The sequence below is a fragment of the Amblyomma americanum genome, chromosome 5 (assembly GCF_052857255.1).
Source record: "Amblyomma americanum isolate KBUSLIRL-KWMA chromosome 5, ASM5285725v1, whole genome shotgun sequence".
NCBI classification, from domain to species: domain Eukaryota; kingdom Metazoa; phylum Arthropoda; class Arachnida; order Ixodida; family Ixodidae; genus Amblyomma; species Amblyomma americanum.
The window spans coordinates 182771269-182788817 of record NC_135501.1 but is presented as its reverse complement, the minus strand read 5'-3'; positions in this window follow the sequence as shown (position 1 = coordinate 182788817).

The following is a 17549-nucleotide window of genomic DNA, read 5'->3' as shown; positions in this document are numbered from 1 at the left end:
CGAGTATAATTGCACCGGACTAATTGTAGGTCTCAATTAATTACCGGTAATTAGTTAATTGTAATGTAATTGAAATTTACGCTACATCACTAAGTCGCTGGATAGCTGATGTTGAGTACAATTGCACTGAACTAATCTTGTCTTACCGACCATTAATTAGATAACCGTGATTAAAAATCAATCGTTATGCTCCATCATCAAGCTATATATCGTTGGATAGCTTATGTCGAGTATAATTCCACCGGAGTAATCGCAGGTCTTAATTACCATTAATTGGTTATTTGATTTAAAATTGCACCTAATGCTATAGCATCGTCATATATCGTTGAAAGGTCTCGATGAGTAGAATCGAAAATGGAACGGTAAACCGAGCTAACGCTGGTCTATGTAGGTTTAAAATAAAACCACGCAACAGAAGCAAAACAGTAGCACCTAATGCTTATGCATTCACAGCACGGGAAGAGACTTAAGTGCCCCAGTAGTTCTATTACCGACATCACAATGGCATTTGCGTGTGCAATGTACCATTAGTTTGTGCATTTTGCTCTTCTGTGAGCAATTACACATGCTCTACGCAATGAGCTATGCAACCCCATACTAGCACACTGTAGCTTCAGCAAAAGGTATAAACATACTTAAAAAAATTTAGGGAATCTTGAGGCTGATGTTAACAAATTAAGATCGAGTGTTGTAAGCGTCTTAGTTTTGTACAGATTGCCATTGGTTTAACATTAAAGCAGTGCTTCATTTCACATTGCCTACCATTTTTCCACGTGTGCTGTGAAACTAACTTACACAGGGTGTTCAGTAGGAGGCTAAAATGTTCAGAGTGTAACATGAGACTTGCTGGAATGGAATCAGAGAAAGAGGAGCAATACAAACAATGGGACAAGTGAGAAAACCTAAAATCAAGAAACCAAATGACATTTTCAGACGCCTTCGTGTAAACATTCAAGAAGCTTCTTTTATTGCCGACACACTTCTGGCAACTGTCAATTAAAGGGGAGGTGCTCATATTCTTTCTCAAGCAAACTGACAGAATATATAAGCATCCGCAGCCAGCTAAAGTGCATATGAAATTACATTCTTCCATTATCAGCATCTGTGAAACCAGTGAAATTTTTGTACACATATCAGTCACTCCTGTAAAACATATCTGGTGCGCACACTTATGGTGTAATTGCAAACAGGCTTATTATTTTTAAACATTGACCGAAGTAAAGCAGCTTCGTTGCTCAATGAACACTTCTACATAAAACAAAATATACTGATAGCCATGAACAAATTGCATGAGTGCCGTACAGAGGACACAACAAATGGGCTAAATTAGCAGGACTAGTAATGCAAACAACCCAAATGATAATGAGAAACACCACGGCAACTCTGTGGGAGCGTATGTTTTACAGCCCCTAAATAATGCAAGGCATGGTAGTGATGCTCCAGCCACAAAAATAAGACTGTTACGCACTTCACAAAAGACTTGAAACAGTGGTTTACACATTTGCATCTAGTTCCAACACTTGCTCCTAAAAACTTCACCTTTGATGAACACACTAGTGGCGCGCACTGTAAATCAGTTTGCTATTTCCAAATGCTGACTGAAGCAAAGCAGCTTCATTGGTTAGTGCACACAATTTGCAAGCAACAGCTTGCTACAGAGAGGTGACATAAAAATATGCTGAAAGACGTGAACAATTTACAGGCGAGCAAAGTACACACGACATACACAGTGAAAGTGTCAGAGTGCTATATTCGGGTACAACCCAAGGAAGTAGTGGCAGATGCCCACCGACCGTTTCCCTCCAGCCAATAGCGGTGACCGATTTTCATGACAACGCGGTCAATCCGATTAAGCCACGGTTAACTGCCGTTCATCTGCCACTCCCAGCGATGCAACTTCCCAGCATTTCTTTACTTGATCGCTCATTACTATGCTGTGACCTTTGAGCGCTTAAGGATTCGGCCTCCATGGGTGAAGCTGCGGGCAGAGGAAGTCAACTTGCATCAGTGGAATCTTCCCCACTGGCTTTATCTGTTCTCAGAAAGGAATGGGCAACGCTGTCTGCATAGATAACAGTGTCGACAGCTTTGGGCGGCAGCAAGGTGGTTGTTAAAGGTAGATCATACCCTGGTACCTGAGCACATTGTAGTGGACTGACAGTGTCCTGGGAACTCATGCTGTCACTCACAGCCGAGTCTTGTGTTTGTTCGGCTGTTGATGCGAAGACAGGCTCTAGAGCAGCACTACCACATGGTTCATTTCCAATGGGGTCAAGTACTGGGCTTTGCGTTGGCGTGGCCGGACGAAAGCAAGACCGCTTCTTCGGAGGCTTCCGGTGTTTCGGGATGGCTGAAATAAAAAATTCAGTCAATAGGGTAGCACTACACTCAAGAACTGCAGAAATTCTGCATTTACAGAAGAGCAACCTAGTACCTGCATAAAACTTCCAAATAAACTTCAGGAGTAGTAATATCAGTTGGGTTTTAAGATCCCAAAGCTGTACTGGGGGGCTTTAGATTTCTTACCGCCAGTGCATATTTAACAGCGTCGGAAAGCATGCTACGACTGGCAATGATTCAGTCGTGCAAAATTGTGCTCAACAGCAGGTTGTGTTAGCAGCTGAGGTACCATTGATGCAACTAGAATTACTAATCGTCCTGAATTTTGCCATTTTAGCTTCTGTGCCAGGTGACATAGAACAAATGAGAAAGCACAGAATGCAGTCTGCTACACGATATTTGTTTGATTCTAGACGTCCCCTTTCTCGCAGGCGTCGGGTGAATTATAAAGAAAAAACGATGCTTTACAAAGTATAAACACACTATAGGTGGCCTTGTGCTCTTTGAATACAAGGCTATATCTGTGTGTAACGTTTTGGATCTTAGTATCATATATATATGAGTGCATGTAATGTGTAGAGAAGATAAACAGTAGTCCCTTAGAGAAGCAGTGGGTGTTCAAGAAAAGCAAATATAGTAGGGGTAGGCAGAGAGTTAGGTGGCAAAAGTTTTGTTTAGTGCCATACTTTATACCTTTATGGCTTACACGGAAGATTTCAATTGTCATTCATTCATTTTTTTTTTCAATCTACAGTGAAAAATGAGCCAGAGGTAATGCAGAAGCCGTTAAAACACGGCTTAAGGTGATTTTATGTTTGAAGGTGCTGTTCTAATGCATGATCCTACAATAACGTGCAATATACATATTTTTTTTTATGCCCGCGATTTAGTTTTACAAGAAATGAATTGCATGGATCCCAACAAATTTCTAGCTAGGGATCTAGATGCTGATGCAAACATGCGCTGTAGGAATGCTTGGATATAAAAGCCATATCAATAGACCAAGAAGTTTGTGTGGATAATGTGGCCACAGATGGCACAGGAACCGGTTAAAGGGAAGTCAGTAGGATAGGCTTCGTCCTGCTATGGACCTTGAAATGCTGATGGTGATGAACCTTTCTTTGCAGCCTTCTAAAAGCAGATGAGCGCACATTTTTGAGCTTGCACAAAGCAACCACAGCACTACCGTATACGTGTAGACAAATTTCTTTGCAAACATTTCATATGAATGAGGCAGAGTTGTATTTAAGAGATGGATCAAAATTAGAAGCTTACCTCGATAAGTAAAAAGTGTGGGAACCGCATCTGGCCTTAGCTTCTTTAAGCCATCCTGTCTGTTTTGCTCGAAACTTGTTTCTTCAAAATGTGCCTGAAATGAATGGCAGCAAGTACTTCATAAGCATCAAGAAGTATATTCATACCTGCACATAACTGTGACAAATGCTGCAAACCGGAACATGACTAGCGTTACAACTACAGAGCTGTTTCTACCTGCTGTAATGTTTTCACATGCAGTCTTTTACCAGGCTATAGTGTCAAGCTAAATAAACTGGATAAGGGCTTCCTAAAGGCTTCATATGCATGCCAGTAACCGGGCATATACAAAATGTGTTCTTTTAGTCTGATCTTGGGTTTCCAATCTTTTTCTACCGAATAGCGTCGTACAGCAGAACGGTGCCTAGATAACCAGACCTGACTGAAAATAAGTTCCTCCGACCACAGCGCTCACGAAACAGCGAACGCGTACAATGTCAGAGAGATGTAGAAATTTATTTTCACTACCTCAGTCATGTTCTCTGACATGAGTCTTGGCGCATGTATTACAGCGCAAACAAGGAAGCGGGCGCCAATATATCGTGAGTGCACTCGCGTGAGAATTACAGTCAGCGAGGGCGAATGCGAACCGTTGCTTCTCGCCCTTGGTGCTCGAGACACGCCGCCAGCGCATCTAAAAACTAACGAGAAGATTGCACCCACGCCCGCAATGCGTAGCCTGTTATCAAACCCACGCCGCGCACGCCGTTCGAGGCGGCCGTGGTTTAATTATCGTAAACGTGAAGCACAGTACACCAAACATGGAAAGCGAGCAGGTAACAAAAGAGAAAAAGGTACGGTACTCACAGAACATATGCGAGAAGCAGCAGTGGGTTCCCAGCAGTCTCGCTTTACTTGTGCCAGCCAACGTTTTCTTCGGTTGGAGTCAGCCGGGAAACGAAACATCCGTGTGCCCTTCCTGCAGTGGTTCGAGCACTGCGGAACGCAACACCCGGGCATTGCTGCTGCGTAAGCTTCCTGGCGCACTTAGTGCAACAACCGACAACATATGACTGTCCCACTCAACGATGAACGGCGATGAAGACGCAACTGCTGCAGCAGCTAATGCGCGCCTATGCACGGCGGGGAACAAGATGGCGCGGCGTCTTCCCGTAACCATGACAACACACGCGCTGGCAACATGGGTCTTAGCGGGAGGCGGCATGTGCTGTGTCAAAGGAAGTCACCACCCTAAGCCGGGAGGGGGCGCGACATGTAGGCTCCCTACGCCATAGGATAAAAAGACGCCACCTTGGAGGAATTTTCCTTCCTACATGGGGTCGCGAATCTCTGAGGCTGACGAAGGAAGGTTGCACGGTTCAATATTGAAGTAAGTTTTGTTTTAAAACCGATAGTGCACTTTTATCATACAAGGAAGAAAGACAACAGACAACCTGAATGTTGAAAGAAAAGAACACCGATGCCTGGCGGCGCCACAGGCGTCCATGAGAGTTTCGGTTTTTTATGGCGCTTCGCGTCTATGAGCTTTGCGTGCCCCGTTGTTTTCTTTTTGACGCGCCTCGATTTACAAGCGCCGAACAGCAGAGCAACTCCAAGTGCCACTTCAAGTGCTAGTTAACCTTTGAAGGAGCCTGTTAACGCTGGTCAGATGATCGCCACGGCCGATGAAAAACTATGATAGCACGATAGTCGGTGATCGTAGAAGGCAGTTCGCAGTATAAAGAGCACTTGTGTCTTCGCACGCTCGCCCGACGAAACATTCCCGGCTGTGCCAGTCAACTTCAAACTACTTAACGGAAATCGTTTATTAGGGACGGGAGACAAGATACAAGGCAGTTAAGAAAAATTGCTGATGGCCTAGCTCTGTTAGGCCAGAATACACGTAGTGAAAGCGCGGAGACTTCTGCATCGGAAGAGGGCACTCACTAGATGCGCCTTTATTGACAGTGAACCTTAAGTTGGCGTGGCGGAGAGGTAGCGTCTCAGTCTGAAACGCCTAAGGCCCTGGTTCGATTCCGAGTCTCGGCACGGCGGGCGGTTTCAGTGGCTCCCATAGATGCCGCCACCGAATACGTTGGTTAGCTGTTCAGCGCGGGCTCTGTTAAGGTGCGTTTATTCGCCGGCGTAACGCGCGTACGCGCGCTGCACGGCGATGTCACTTCGGCCAAAGAGAGACCCTTTATCTCGAACTGCGCTTGACCGCCGACACGTTCGGCGGCTCCGGCAAGGTAGATGTACACTGGTAGCGAAGGCTCCATAGACGCCCATTGGTCCAAAAAATGGCGGCTCGTGGGCACTCCAGCGCCCCCTGGATTTTAGGGGGCAAACTACGCAAACGTGACGTAAAATGACGTCACGCATACGTATGCTTTGGCGCGAATTATAAAGCGGTCTTTCTGTAGAATCCGCGTTTTCGAGCCCGTACCTCTCGAAGGTTGCTGCCTTTCAGCGCGCCCCAACCTTTGCCAGTCAAATGTGCTCGCCTTGCGTGCTCGAGTTCCTGCTAGTTATGGCTTTGTTAATGTGCAATTGGGAACGCAATGAAAGTGACTGGTAAAGGAGGGGCAGCATAGAAAGGCAGCAACACTTCCAGACACTGGCGTGGCCGGGTTAGCCGGGTATCGAAACAAGGCCTGCAAAGACGCGCTGTAATGCACCGCACACTCAAGAATAGGGGGCAGGTCAAGAGTGTTGCAAAAATACAAAATTTGCCATGTTTTAATAAAATGACTTACCTCTTTCATAAAACAAGGTGCTAATATATTTTTTTTTTCTATTGGCAGATTACATTCCAATTTTGTAGCTTTATCATTTCTTTATATGAGTGTTTTGCCCCCCATCCTCTGGTTGTGCTGCAGTCGCGCTAAACCACTTTTCGGCCCAGCCTTCGCCACCACTTTAAATCCGCCTTGGCTTCGGCGCACACTGAGCGCGCACTGGCGCCGTGCTTCGAGCATGTCTCTATTTCGCGCCGAGTGCGCCAGCAGCCGGGCCGGGCAGACCGATTCGGCTCTGCGGCGATGTGCGCGTTGTGACGTACTTCAATAGTTTCGGCAGTTGGCGGAGCTGTTCTTTTCGAGCTCTCGGCTAATTTAATCCATTCACAGTACACATCTGAAGGTACATGCAAGTGGGCGAGAGAGCCCGCTCCAGTGGACCCGTTGAAGCGTCGTGCGTCGGCTTTAGTTTCAAGCCGCCAACTTTAAACGCCAGCACCCTTGAGCACCCATCCGTTTTTTTGTGGCAAGCAAATAACTAAATAACCTGGCCCTTGCAACCGTGGGAGACCTCGACGCCGCCTGCTGCGCCATGCAACCGCGCCGTTCAAGGAATCACAATCCGTTGGCCCCAAAGCCCCGGCCAGCCTCCGATGGGCGCAACGCGCCGACCTTGTCCTGGCCCCTCGCGACTCCCCGCACTGGGGTTATGATATTTAGTTTGCAACGGCAGCTCACTGAGGAAGGGGGAAACGGTCCGCCAGCGCCTAACCTAACCGTGCTCCCTCAAAAGCATCGCACGCTCTGTGGGGCTGAGGTCGCTGAAATTCAGACCGGAGTTTTTGCGAGAACTACGTCGTCGGGTTCGGGAACGGGATCCACCGTAACGCTGGCAAGACGCCGGTGCAAACGTAAACGAAGTGACGGTAGCGACCCCCGATAGATGCCTTCAACGTGCGGTGGCGGTAGCTTTCATTTCGGCAGCTGCTAGACCGCACCGCTAGCCGCCAGAAATCACGGAGTCTGCGTTTACGTCGCATTTTACGTCACTCCATCTTGAGACGTCATAAGAGTTCTCCGTGACATCATAAGAGTTCTCGAGTTTGAATCGGAGCAGCGGGAAAAACTTTTTCAACTTGGAATCCAAATTTTTTTTAAATAAATGCATCTTTCGCTCCCGGACAAGCGGCCACAAAGCCATGAAATGCCGAACTATATCAGTTGGTGCCAGACTATGATAACGCGATACTTCACCCAATAGTAATGATTTTAAGAGTGCTGCTCTCAACTAGCGTATACTGCGTGCAAACAGTTAAATTCAGACTTCTCCCTGCCAGTATTTCCAGTTACATTTTGTCATGTAAATATGCTAATTTACTCCCCAATACAGGTTCCTTAACATTTAGTTCTTTTCTCATTTGTTTCAGCTTGTCTCTTCCACCTATATGCGTGAGGACGTTGTGGATACATTTTCCGGGATGATCCGAGGCGTCATTTTTGTGTACGACATCACAAATCAGGTGCGTGAACTTGGCATCTGATGCATCGCTGGAGATCAGCCTGGTTAAATCCGCCGAGACGGGGTCAGAGGATTGGGCGTTTTGCTGCTGGGCCCATCTATGGCCGCGGGATCCAATCCTGTCTGCAGAGGACCCCGTTTCGATAGAGGCGCAAACAAAAAAAAAAGGAGACGGCCATGTAGTATGGGATGTCAGTGCATGTTAAAGAACCCATGGGTTAGGTGAGGGGGGCATTATTTGTCCTCTAGCCTTCCACTCTGCATCCGTCACACCCCACGTGCAGCTGCACGACTTTTACCCCATATACATATCACCAGCCATTTTCAACTGCCACGCGCAATATTCCGTACAATACTGGCTGCGTTGTGTTGTAGCATTTTTAGTCATCAGTCAAAACGAAACTTTATGAATTCTCTACGACTTGCTTTGATTGTAATTAGTAATTGGGTTATTTGTGGTGCGGGCGCCGTAAGGGAAGGGGGAAGGTGGGAGTGAAAAAAGAAAGGAAGAAAGAGGTGCCGTAGTGGTGGGCTCCGGAATAATTTCGACCACCTGGGGATCCTTAACGTGCACTGACATCGCATAGCACAAAGGCGCCTTTTGCGTTTTGCCTCCATCGAAATGCGGCCGCCGCGGTCGGGTTCGAACCCGTGTGTTCCGGCTCAGTAGACGAGCGCCTTAACCACTGAGCCACCGCGACGGGTTTCCTGATATCGAAAAATCCGGATTGGTCGAAAAAGCAGCTGCTACAAGAGGCTTCCATAGACGGCGCCACCTACACTAGCGACGCATAAGATCTTCAACGATGGGATCACCCCTCTAGCTGCTACGCAGCAGACCCATTGCTGTATCCCTTGATTCTCGGGTTGCGAGTAACACACGCTACCGCTAGGCCACGCATGCGCGTTCTTACTGCTTGGTTAAAGCAGGGCGTTATATGTATACCGTGCAGTCTTTCATATAACGATTCCGATTGTGAACGATTAACAGTGTCTGTGTCAACGTGGGCAAGAGGAACCGCTTTCACGTCATACCCTTGAAAACGGAGCTTAAAAAGGACACTGTCGGGAAATATCAAACTAAGAAAGACTGATCGATTATTCCTAAAAAAACACAACCAACGTTGTTGTTTGTTTGTTTTTTTTCTGCGCGGAAAGGTAGCTGCGTTGCTTAGAAAACCGCAAATGAAAGTCCCGAAATCCTTCCAAGTTCAAAGCGCCCGCGAAAAATGAAGTGCCGTGTGACGTCAATTCTACCCGACCAATCAGAGACGACACTTCCAAAGACCTGAAACTCGGCCGGAAACCTAGTCAGCATCCCCCCCCCCGTTTCTATGGGGCCTCGCCGCTACATAGCGTGCGTTTGCGTCTCGTTGCGAGCTCCGTGGGTGTGAAAGAATGCGAAGTTATCAAGGCCAGCTGAAGACTGTAGAACAAACTGCTGACCGCATACTCTGCCGCATCAAACGTATTGATCCTCAATAATGTTTTACGAAGTATAGACACCTAAACTTGGTGACATGTTTTCCTCTCTACAATGATGCGGAAGACATTACTAGGCATTAATCACCAAGTTGTAGTCACCTACGACCGCTAAATAATTTATAATCGTATTTTTCTTGTCAGGCTGTTTCGGTTTCAACAGCCGAACGATGGCTATGGCGCCAAAGAGTGGTTTTATGTCACGTGAGGCATGGAAAAACGTCGATGTAGTCGCTGCTTCATCGTTTTAATTCGCTACAGTGCTGAAGGCAGCCTTTCTCAAGAGCCAGAATGACAACGAATGTAGAAACAGCGATTATATTGCAGTTTTGCATGCCTCACGTGACATAAAACCCCTCTTTGATGTCACAGCCATCTTTCGGCTGTTGAAACCGAAACAGCAGGAGAAAGAAATTCGATTATAAATTACTTAGCGGTTGTGTATGAAAATACCAGGTGGTAATCCATGTATAACAATGCCTTATGCATCATTACACACAAGAAGACACGCACCCAAAAGTTAAGTGTCTATACGCTTTTAACTTCTTGTTTCTTGTAATCGTGCTGCTAATATTTTTGTAACAGATGTCGTTCGACGGTGCAGTAGAGTGGCTGCAAAAGGTTGAGCGGTCTAGACTGAAGAACATATGCAAATTCTTCGTTGGCAACAAGATCGACCAAGCAGAAAAAAGGAAGGTCGACTACGCCACTGGAAAGGCAAGTGGCGCTGCTATCTTGACAGCAGTAGCAATGGTTGCTCCGTGCTCGGGACAGAGCAACTAGGATTGGCCTTATAGATTGGCCTGTCGGGAATTGCTTCACCTGATCAATCACTTATTTCAAAGAATTCAGTCAGCTGTCGTGGGCTGTGTATCCACCCAATGGACGCTGGACCTCCCTTGGACGTCTTTCGGACGTCCTAAACGTCCGAAGGACGTCCATGGTAGTTAATGTCCATTGGGGTGCACATCCTTTGCGCACTGTTGCACAAAAGCACGTTCCATTGCTGTTACATTGTCAGTACTCCGATGACACAGGCGTCAGAATGTGCATGGGACGTAGTTTTCTTGTTTATTGATGTTTCAGCGTCGCGCCGCTGATTCACACATCCAGTAGTTTAAATGTATATTAAGCATATTTTGTTTAACTGTCTCGCAGACTTTGAAAACGTAGCGTACGTGGAAATGGAATACCGTTTTTTTTTAGCAAAATCTCTTGTTTTATGAAGTTGAGTCATAGTTTTCCTGACAACGGTAGCCTTTTTCAAAGCCGGCATGCACAAAACAGGGTGTTCATTACAGGTCCTTGCTTCACGCAGGTAAATTACCTGTGTGAATCGCCTAGCGATCCTGGATTAAGTGTTTGAGTTCAACAAAGAATGTAAAAAAAATTTAAATCAAAATACTGAAAAAAAATACGCATATGTCGGCACCTTCACTGCAGCTAGCAATTCGAATATGGCGGTTATTGATGGACCGACAATTGCAAAGAAACTGACGCAAACACTCAGAGGAGTTGCGAGAGAAGCTGAGACAAATGTGAAATCTAATGCTATTGCATTCCACTCTTGGAGACCTAAGCGTCCGATAGTTTTCTAGTGACTCTGAACTTGGGTTTCTGAAGCAAGTTTCCAAATTATCAGAGAGTCTTTCGGCTCCACTGCAGGCCTTCGCTGACCACATGGGTATGCTCTACCTGGAGACAAGCGCCAAGTATGACACGAACGTCGAGGAGCTCTTCGCAACAATGACGACCCTTATCATGAAGCGTTGGGATCAGTCGACGACCAACCAAATCGATTCTCCCCCGCAAGCGAAATCACGAAGCTGCCCAGTGCAGTGACTCGGCAGAACTGCTTCACTTGATAGTGCCTTCCGCTTTGGTATTCACATTCGTTTTGTGACACAGTGTTTGATTCGTCCTTGCATAAATGCTATTCAACACCTATTCAACAGCAGTTTCGTCCTCTGCAAGGTATGTCGCCTGGTAGCGAAACTCCCAGAGGGCGCCAGCAGTCTGGCAGTCATGCTGGCAGTCGACGCTCGCGCATTCATGTTAAAAAAATGGAAGGGTGTACGTAGCACTACGGCATTAGCATATATAATGGTTTGCCTTTTTTCTCGCTAGCTGTGAGAAATCTGAAAATAAAGCAAGAAAAACAACACAGGCTGGAAGTTGGTACACCTTCAGCACACATTCTAAGGGCTACAAAAGTATTCTGTACTTGCAAAAGCAAACACAACGCATGTAAAGAGCAACTTGGGTGACCAAAAGAAAAGATGGGCTTACGCTGCACGTATGCAGAAGTTCTACTATGCTAAAAAAATATCTGCCTAAACCAACATACCTTGACGACGTTGGCAATGGAAACCAAGAGATGAAATAGAAGGCTGCAACAGCTGCAACCATGAATTGAACGCATGCAGGGGCTTCGGAACTTTTTTTGAGTGGGAGGAGGGGGGGCAATACTTCGAGTTTATTTTGTTATTTATTTAATGTGAATTTACATAATAAATTTTATATTATTATTTCTTTATTTTTCAATGTTTAGAGGTTGATCCAAACTGTCAGGTTGTGGTGATGACACTCCAGTAGTCAGGAAAACAACGAAAAGGCTTCCAAAAGCAACTGTTCAAGGGGCTGACTCCCGCCCACTAAGAACTGAATGACTCGGCGGCGGCAATAGTCACAAGCGCGCTGGGCGGTCATCGAACTGATTGTATGCAGTTCTCGACCACGCTCAATTTAAAGCTAGCAAGGATCCTTCGAGATAAAGAACCAACAGCAACTACAACAATCTGGAAAAATGTGCAAGCATTTGCACGTGGCCACGGTCAATGAAGATAAGTCTGATTGCATCTAGCATTACAAAACGAAATGATAAAGCCGCGTGCCGGCGGTTTTGAATGCGAACGATCAAACGGTGCCAAGATTCACGGCAATATAAAACGAACTGAAATAGGCAGCTTTATAGATGTGCGCACGAGGAGTGATCAATTGGTTAAAAAAGTTCGCGCATAGTTTGTTTAAATTCTGGTCATCATGACCATGTACACGGGTCAGACAGTCGACTTCTGTTCGGACATGACTGGTTTAGGTTACTCATATACGAAATGCTTTACAACTGGCTGCGAAGCCAAGTAGCTCAGCTCCACTGTGCTTTGCATTAAAACAGCCCTAGCTGGAACTGAAGTGTTTCAATTGCCAGAAATGTGATCCAAGTGCAAGCAATTGGAGACTGGGTGGGGGTGGGGGCTGCCCCCCTTGCCTCCCCCCCCCCCCCTCTTCCGGGGCCCCTGAACGAGGCCTTCTCACAGCACAATGAATGCTCTAACATACGCATTACACCACGATCCTGAGTTTTATTTTCTTGTGGCTAAGTGTGGGGATAAGACTGCTTGGAGCCAGACTGGAGGGGGGGGGGGGGGGGGGGGGCGTCTTGAGGTAGGTGCAGCAGACCGCGCGTGCGACACAGTCCGGCGTGGGTGGTGATATCAAGGCACAAGTAATCCGGTGGGATGAGGTGAACACAACACAAACTATACCGCTGCGACAAGACAGATGGGCGACGGGGAAGTAGGTAGAGCAGGTTAATCCATATGGGCACTCGCAGCAAAAGAATGGTGGTTCTCCGAAGGTCCCTCCCGCCTATGACCGCAGTGGACGGCCACGCTGCCTTCAACAACACGCTACAGTCGTCGGAGGCGCTGATGAATGCAGGGTGCGTACTAGGAGTGGACGGATGGGTGGAAGGTAGGAGCGTCCCCTTTGAAACGGGGCAGTGGTAGTTGCCACCATGCCCAGTTTTTTTCCTTTATTTTTGTTTAACTCTGCTGCAAGTTATTAATAAAATTCGCCGTTTTCTTTAAAATACGTCTTCCTACACTTGAAAACTTATGTCACCTCTCTGCTTTTGAGCCACCAATCATCCAATCGGTTTTTGCTAATTTTCACCGCAGATTTATTTACATGACTACTGTTATCTCTGAACCCTAAGGCCTCAGGAAGAGTGACTGTGCCTGTATCGACATCGGGATGGATACCATCACATTTTAGTATGAGGTGTTCTATTGTTTCTACAGATTTAACACATACAGCACATGTGTCGTCTTCTTCGTTAAATTTCTTGTTGTAGCTGCGCGTTCTAAGACACCCTGACGTAGTTTCAAAGAGGAGGGCACTGCCTCTTGAGTTATCATAAAACGTTTCCTTCCTGACCTGCCTTTTCCAGCATCGATATAGTTCTACACTATGCTTCTTTTACCCATTGCCACGAACGCCGCCTCGAACACAGCGGCATCTGCACTAGGACTGTGAGGCTGCTCAAAGGACTTGCGATGCGCCGCTGCTACATAAGTTCCAAAAGGAATGGTTTGGGCCCGCCGAGGTGCGCGAGAAAGCTGCCGTGAATCCGCAGCTACGAAGTCCACGACAGCCCAGTGATGAGTGCAAGAGCTGCCCCGCGCTGGGGTTTGCGCGCGGACGGCTGGGGGCTGCGCGATAAGGGAAGGGTGCGCAAGATGGCTTCCGTCCAGCGAGGAAGTCGGGCGAGCGACGGGAGGCCATTACTGCACCTCTGCTAGACAGCGGCGCAGCGAGGACTGCTGATGATGGGAGATGCCTGCAAGGAGCACTGCATCATGTTCAATTCGGGCTGCAGCAGGGGAACCGCTAGAACACGGGCACGTTGGTGACCGCTGCTTCCGGCAGTGCGATGAAAAGGTAGACTGCCGTCGCCTTGCTGCAGCAAGGAGCCGACGGCCCACGTGCGAGAAACGCATGGGCCGATAGAGATGCGGGGTCAATTAACCGCTTCTTTCAGATATTCAAATGATACTCTTGTTCGATCTCTCAAAACGACGAGTGTAAGAACAACAAAAACTTCTCACCCCGCAGCTGGTTGCGCGAGGGAAAAAGAAAGCGAACACACGATTTCAATTTCTTGTTGAAAATCATTGATACCGAAATGCTATGCACAGTTACCTTTCTGGACCAAAATGGTATCATTCGTTTCTAGGTCCTTAGTGGGAGAGCTGCCTTTTCTCCTGTTTCTATTCTTTCTATAGCGGTCTACAAACGTTCGATGAATGTTGTACGGGGCCTGGGACATTCTTTTTTGGGCGCACCTAGCGAGGTATGTTGCTATTTTGCTGGATGCGTTAGACACTAGAATACATGGAGCGCCACGTGGTATTTACCTTCGACACTAAATAATTTATAATCTGATTTCTTCTTTCATGCTGTTTCGGTTTCATCAACCAAAGAGCTGTGACTTGTAGTTCACCTTTCACTCACATGAGGCACAAAAGAACCTGCAATATAATCGTTGATACGTAGTTTTAATTTACTGCAACATTCTTAACGAGCCTGCTTAAAGGGGGGGGGGGGGGGTGAAACACTGCTTGAAGGGACGCCGGCCATCTTGAGGTGAATTCTTTATGTCGCACAGGTGCCGACTACAAAAAAAAATTACAGGAATAGGTGCATAGGAACGGGAGTTATTCAATGAACAAATTTCAAAATGCAAGCAAACGAAATGCTGCCCTTAACTCGATTTTCGCGGTGCTTCCCATTCCCATTTCAACTTCCCAATGACGAAATTGCGTGGGACCAACCAAAACAGCCTATCTAAGCGCGTTGCATAAGTTTGTTTTTCCTCCATGGTTGCAACAACTATGTGGACACCCAGCTAGCCCAGCGATGCTTCACAGTCACGTCGGCGGCGCAGAAAGGAGCATTGATCAATGGCCTTCCATGATTTATCCGAACTTGAGCGCGAGATACTTTTTAGCATAGCGCGTACCGCAACTACCACCGTGCCCTGCCACTGCACGCTGTTGAGAATGTGGCGCCATCTGGCACCGCCGCCAGGTGATCCTTCACATGCTGATGATGTGCACGGGTAAATTTGAAATGAATGGCTTTTTTGTTCCATGTCCTTCCTTTGGACCAAAACGAATGTTTGTAGAATGCACTGGCTCGATCAGATCGATTCCGCGAAGCCGTTCTTAGAAGCACAGAGTGTAGCCCTTAGGGCTGTGTCATATATCTGTACAGAGAGGTGCCAAGTCCTTCGATGCAGAATAGCCACAGCCTCTGGTGATGGTTTTCAGTTTTGCAGTGCTTTCACGTAAGGCGAACATGTTGATTTCGCTGATGCTATATAAAACCTTAAAATGTGATATATCTTCATTTACGAACCCAATTTGCAGTATATTTACTATTGGTTCAATCAGCAAGCTCCCACCTGATGCCATATCCACTGCTCCATGAACGTTTTTGTGGGCGTATTAAAAGAATAAAAACTGGAATACACGCGGTACGGCCGATACCAATAACATCACTATAACTGATTCCATGCAACCAATTGGCAAAAAAAATGCACTGACAATCTGTTTCACAGCCCCTGTAAAGAAATGGAATGACAACAGCGTATCATGTTGCAGTTTTTTCCGTACCTTATCGTACGGCTGAAAGCGAAACGATAAAAAGAAATTAGCTGTCGTAGGCAAATACCACGCAGTGATCCACGTATACTAATGAGTAACGCATCTCCTATCTAAAAAAAAACATGCAAGCAAAAAGTAGAGCTCAATGCTTGACAGAGGTGGCCACGAGTGATGATAGGTAATGTTTCTTTTCGCGGGTGCACCTTTACAGACTGCAGACATGGATAGTTGTCATGGCAATTAGACGAAATCTTAAATTTTTGATAAAATGGAGTGTAGGAATTTTTGCTATCCTAGAAGATGAATGTTGAGATGGAGCCTAGCAATGACAGCACAGATGTTACAACCGGAGAAAGGAACAGAGCGAACAAGTGGGCACCTCTTGTCCACAGTCACCTTCCAAGAAACTTTGAGCAGGTGTGTTGATGCGACATATCAGCTGGAATACTGTGCACGAAAAGAACGAGTAGAAATGGTACATAATGCAAGGTGAACAGGAGAGAGCAGTCTTTTATGGCAAGTGCAAGATCCATCTATCCCTTACAAAGTAAAAACTGCTTTAGAGCACCGACTGCAAAATTACTACTCGCTCACTACTTCTGTTGGGAAAGCAGTCCCTTTCGAATCTTCCACGAGCCCCCCCGACATCCTCTTGACGTCACTACTCTAAATACACCACGAGCTTTAAATTTTTCCTGCTTAGACATGAAGTCCAATCAGGAATTCCATTTGTGTACTTCAAATAAAGTAATCTCAATTGGACATTCCAACTAGAAAGCATAACTGGACCGAATTGTTTTTAATGTGTTTGTACCAATGATTCCACTGCATCCAAAAACCGATTCATTAAACAGATTTGACCTTTGCGAGGGCCGACGGGGAGGGAACAGCTGCAGCGTAGAGAAGCAAATCAGAGGCGCATGCCAAGTGACATCAAAAGCGGCGCACTCGTGCCACTGCACTGGTGAAGTCTGCCGGCTCCGCTGCAGCTGGCACACCAAAGGGGAGGGGGGTAAGAGAAGTGAGTAAATCCTACTGTGGCTGTTTTTCGGGTTAGCGTGGAGGCTATCCCTGGTCCGTCTAGGTTGTTGAAAAGTGTCTGGCTCGACGAGTATAGGCACGATGACAGTGGTAACCTGGCAAAACGCTAAAGTGCAGTTTCCCGGCCTTCAAAGGGCATTAAGAGCATTGGCTCTTACTAATCACGTTCAGAGATTTCGTGGGCTCTGCTACCACCCTTGATTACAGCGGCATCTGTGGCAGCAACTACTCATCACATTTCAAGATTTAGTGAGGTCTCCTACCACCCTGAGATCAAAGAGCCATCTGTGGCTACAACTAGAAAACAGCGCACCTCAAATTAGGACTTGTAGCATTATCCACAATAGCACTAGAAACAAGCACCTGCCGCACGCCAATGATGACGGCATCGTCCAGTATGGTGGATAGAGGTGGAACTTGTACGTCGTCAGGGGACGAAATGCTGGCATAGTTTCGGTTTCTAGATACCAAGATGGCACCCATTTAAACTGGTTGTGGCCTCTCATCCTCTCCCCCCCCCAACCCACCAAAAAATATCCTAACGGGTAGGAAAACTGTCTCATTACGGGACTGTTATACATGTGTACATTCACTCCGCTATATATACTTAAGACAACGGGCAACCATTCGGGGACAGTTATATACCAAATTTGGTAGGCAAATAAAATCCTATGGGTTGAATAGAAATAAAACAATTAAACAGGTAAGCATTGTATACATGCAATT